We start from the raw sequence: 5675 nt of genomic DNA, 5'->3' as shown, positions 1-5675 counted from the left end.
TACTTCCATTAACGTGGTTATCCAGTGTCAATTCCCAATACGGCTTTACTTATAAGGTGTTATCTTTGTCTAGGGAAGCTTGTATCAAACCACATGATCAGAAGAGTAACAACGATAGTCCCATCTGACATGCCATCCCTTAAGAACATAATATACAAGCATTTTACATGTAATATCTTACTTTCTAATATGATAACCAATTCATTATTTCCTGAAGCACCTTTAACAGCTTGGCGTCGTGATACCAATCTCAGAGATATGGTGGTCAATATGGATTGGAAGTTAATGCTGGTTCATTTCCATGCGACCGTACTCGATGTGGTACATGTCGTTTCATTATTAATACTAATCATGTTTTGGCCCTAAGAACGTTGTAGCTGTTACGAGTAGATGTAGTTGTATTAGTACTAGGGTAGTGTATTGCATTACATCCCAGAAAATGTTTTTAAAACACAAATAATTCATATAGGTTCGACTGTACACCGTCTTAGTGATCGTTTCTTGGAACATCTCCATCTTATTTACCAGACAACGAATCGTAACTATCGCGTATCTATGCATTTTATTACCAACGACCATAGTGTATCAGATATGTCTATTTCATGTATTTGTTAAGTTTCTGGCGATGAGAACCGATTGATGTTGAAGGAGGAGGAAATCATTTTCCGTCTCGGAACACTGCAACCTCTTGTGTATGTACAGGGGCGACCACACCAAGCATGGGCGGTTTGATACCAAGCATTTTTCATTCAGTTTTATTCAAACATAATTATGATTGCCGTTTCAACGTCAAAATAGTTTTAACTTTAAAAGAAATATATACATAAAATGCCATGGTATTTCCAATGGAAGCGTATACTGAGCAATAGATATCCAACTAACGGTGAGTATCACATGGTGACAGCGCAGTGTCCATCGAGTACGTCCTGGCTGCACGTAGTACAGTCTAGTCAACTGTGGTGAACTTATTAGCGACAGTGATTGAACGTTAGGGTAGGCGCGCGTATCATCATTATTGCCTTTTTCCGCTTTTAGTTTAGTTCCTAGTTTTAAATAACATAATTCTGGTAGTTTTGCTGTGTCTTTAATTTAGTAAACCAAAGGGAGAATCAAGAATAGTTAAAACTACCCAGTTCTGGACCACTGGAAAATTAAAAGTAAAATATGCTAGTCCCCCCAAACACCTCTAACGTACAACTTTTTAAAATTAGATGTGCCATCGACTGCTACATTATGTTGTTTGGGATGATCACTGTGAAGATAAGAGAATGTTTTGGTGACTGCGTCACATAGTTCGGTTTGCTATCAGCCGAGATAGGTTGTCAGCAGGCTATGCGAATTAGTGAGTGGGGCCAGAATGTGATGTCATGCCTTGATGATGCACACCTGCGCAGATTTCAAGTTCGCGGAGTCATTTCTACTGCGACTGTGCAGCTTATCGATATTGTATACTCACGTTTTGGAGTGATGTCGGACTGGTATGTCTGTATGACAGTATGTATACTATGTATGTATGTATGTATGTATGTATGTATGTATGTATGTACGTACGTACGTACGTACGTACGTACGTACGTACGTATGTATGTATGTATGTATGTATGTATGTATGTATGTATGTATGTATGTATGTATGTATACGTATGTATGTATGTATGTATGTATGTATGTATGTATGTATGTATGTACATGTATGTATGTATGTATGTGTATGTATGTATGTATGTATGTATGTATGTATGTATGTATGTATGTATGTATGTATGTATGTCAACTCTCGTCCATCTTTATAATTGTATGATACTACCACGTATACGTATTTGCTATTGCATTGAGATTGGGAGAATAGGTATTCAACTTTTCTACTACCAATTCTCGAAATGCAAAAAAAAGATAGTGGCCCTCATGACATTTTTCGGGTCTCCGTTGCAACACCGCTCTTCTTTTCCAGCAACTTAACATTTTAGACATCTAAAAGCTATGTGTTTACTTTATTTTGACTTAAAGAATAATTACTTTGTGCATGATATAAATCACTACCTTGACGAAATGCCCCACAACTACCCAACACGGCTTGCCACGAACGACAATTTCTGTGTTCCAAAAGTAAACCTCTCCATGAACCAACATAGCCTCAAATACGCCGCTGATACTCTCTGCCTGACTATTTGAAAAAGAAATAGTAAAGGGGCCAACTATAAACTGCATTTGAAACAACACCTTTTTCAGATTGATTTGTTTATTGTTTCTGTTCTCACTTCATTTTCCTTCTGTCAAATGAAATTTCATTAATTTCCAAGCTCAGTGTCAGTCTGACACAGCGCACAGCATTATCACACTGAGTTCTTCTTTGGGGCCACAAGCTCGACTAATTCATAACAACTATTTTTGTGGCCCTAGCGAGATATTTGTTTTATAATTCTCTACATTATCTATTTGTGGCTCATTTGACTTGTAAATTTTGATATTTTGTACATTTTTAGATAAGTTTAGAGAATTTGTAAGCCTATAATTTCTGGCAATAAAATAAAAGTTAAAGTTATGTATATATGTATGTATGTATGTATGTATGTATGTATGTATGTATGTATGTATGTATGTATGTGTATTTTCGTGTAATTATTTTACCTTTAATGACAGGTATTTTGTGCAGAAACGCGGCATTGCTATGGGAAGTTGTCTTGGACTTAGTTATGCTTGTTATGTCTTATCAAGAACACCTTATTTTCAGCTCGTATCAAGGGATCTTACCTGATCTATATAAACGATTTATTGATGATGGTGTTGGTGCAGCTTCACTCAAACTTGAGGAACATATGCAATTTATTAACTACATGTGTAATTTTAATCTTGCTATTCAGTATACTTATGATATTTCTGAACTAACTATCAATTTCCTTGACATCTCCCTTAGGATTAATGGTTATGATATAGCTACATCTATTTATACTACACCTACTGATTCACATTCATATTTGCAGTATGAATGTTCATCACATCCTAATAAGTGTAAATATTCCATTCCCTATTCACAATTACTTCGTTTACGTCGTATTTGTAGTGGTGATTTGGATTTCAGAGAAAGGTCTGCTGAATTTTGCACATACTTCCATCAGCGTGGTTATCCAGTGTCGATTACCAATGCGGCTTTACTCAAGGTGTCATCTTTGTCTAGGGAAGATTGTATCAAATCACATGATCAGAAGAGTAACAAAGATCGTCCCATATTGGCTCTAACATACCATCCCTTTTCCACTAAAGTTAAGAACATTATATACAAGCATTTTAATATCTTACGTTCTAATAGGGTAACCAATTCATTATTTCCTGAAGCACCTTTAACAACTTGGCGTCGTGATACCAGTCTTAGAGATTTGGTGGTCCATACAGGACAACATGGCTTGGAAGTTAATGCTGGTTCATTTCCATGCGAACGTACTCGATGTGGTACATGTCGTTTCAATATTAATGTTACTCATGCTTTTGGCCCGAAGAACAGTGTGGCTGTTACGAGTAAATTTACTTGTATTAGTACTAATGTAGTGTATTACATTACATGCCAGAAATGTGGCTTTTTTTATATAGGTTCGACTGTACGTCGTCTTGTTGATCGTTTCGTGGAACATCCCCGTCTGACCAGACAAAAGAATCGTAAATATCCCGTATCTATACATTTAATTACCAACGATCACAGTGCATCAGATATGTCTATTTCAGGAATTTGTAAGGTTTCTGGCGATGAGAATCTATTGAGGTTGAAGGGAGAGGAAATCATTTTTCCGTCTCGGAACGCTGGAACCCCTTTGAATTAATATATTTTTCACGTCATTCTCATTCTAATCACACTTATTTTATACTTCAGGCGTGTTCTATTGGGTTCTATTTGGTGCGTGCGAATATTAGAACTTTTCACATGTATAACCGTTAATCACGCGCCGTTGTCGTTCTGTTCCATAACATTCAGATATATTCAGGTGTTTACCAAATATGTCTTGCCTATAAATAGCTTGAAGAAGAATTTTTATTCGAAACGTCGGATTTTACATCTATTTATTCGGACTGTCTCACAAGTTTCTGATGCATTTCTATGTATGTATGTATGTATATGTATGTATGTATTTATGTATGTATGTATGTATGTATGTATGTATGTATGTATGTAAGTATGTATGTATGTATGTATGTATGTATGTATGTATGTATGTATGTATGTGTATGTCTGGCTGGCTGTCTGTCTGTCTGTCTGTCTGTGTTTTTGTGTGTGTGTGTCTGTCTGTGTGTCTGTCTGTCTGTCTGTCTGTCTGTATGTATGTATGTATGTATGTATGTATGTATGTATGTATCATTGTTACCGATGACAATTACAACTTTCTGATATTCGGAAAGTTTTGATTTGCCGCGAGGTCACAGTGAACTCTCAGCTGTCATGAAGTATAATAATATTCAGAACAAATGTTTGCATTTCGCGAATAGTATTCTTCTGAGATGACAGCATTAAAAGTTATTAAAAGATCATCGATGTCAAATAATAACTAATTACAGGCAGCTTGAAGAACAATCACGTGATCACGTTGTTTAGCTATTTTTCATAGTTGTGTTATTTGCATTGAATTAAGGAAACAACAACACTTCGGTTTATTCATTTATGGTGCTGATTCTTTTATCATCCAATCATTTGAGTATTGTAAAAATTATGTTTATGAGATTTTAAAGTTGGAATAAAAGTATGGATTCACTTTAGAAGCAAGCGAGCTGAAGGCAACAGCTAGGTCTAGACTAGGAGTGGCGACTTCTAAAATGGTTCCAAGTTAACCATGAAGGTTGTATGTAGTCTGAGGTAATTCCCTAAACTCCAAGTGATCCCCAACACAAGTTGAGTGATGAGTGAGTATAGTTACATGATCTGTCAGCTGAGTGCGAAGATCAGAAATTAACAGTATGTATGTATGTATGTATGTATGTATGTATGTATGTATGTAATTTGGATCAGGGGAAGTTAACATTTTGTGTGACAGACCTAGCTTGAATGTCTAAGCTTCAGCCCGTAAGGTGAAGTCTTACTTTCAATGGCATCATACAAACATGGGTTATTTGTCTCTTCATTGTACAAATGACCTAACGAATTTATATTGATACCCCTTCATCCGAACTGTCGTTGTGACTGCTTCCCTGATATCACTGTTTTCCAATGCCATATGAATACCACCTTGGCTGTTGTAACGTTCCTTCATTTCTCTTGGTCAGACACTTGCCTATATATTTCTGCCGGTCAAACAAACTACGACCATTCATACTATCGTCCATGACGTTAACCGTTAAGTTTGTCAAGCTTGAAAATAATTGCAGTCTGGGGTAGATTATTCCACCCTAGCCTCCCCCTCCTCCCCCGCCCAACCAATCCAGTCTCTACTGAAAATCTACATGGTATCAAATTGTATTCGTTTTGTTTCAGAGGTCATGTGGAGCAACCATTATACTTGTATCATATTACCCATCCATCTTAGATTCGAATTCCACTATCTTATCTATCATGGGTACAGGCAACGAAGACAGAGTTTCTTTCAAACGGTATCTACTATTTACCCAGATTTTATGCATAAGGTTGGCAAGACTAAGTTCATCGTAATTACATCAAGTATAGCTAAAACTATTGTAGTGACGACTGCAAAATTCAT

This window comes from Glandiceps talaboti, chromosome 2 (genome assembly GCF_964340395.1).
Source record: "Glandiceps talaboti chromosome 2, keGlaTala1.1, whole genome shotgun sequence".
In the NCBI taxonomy this organism is placed as follows: domain Eukaryota; kingdom Metazoa; phylum Hemichordata; class Enteropneusta; family Spengelidae; genus Glandiceps; species Glandiceps talaboti.
Note: the sequence above shows the minus strand (reverse complement) of the source record.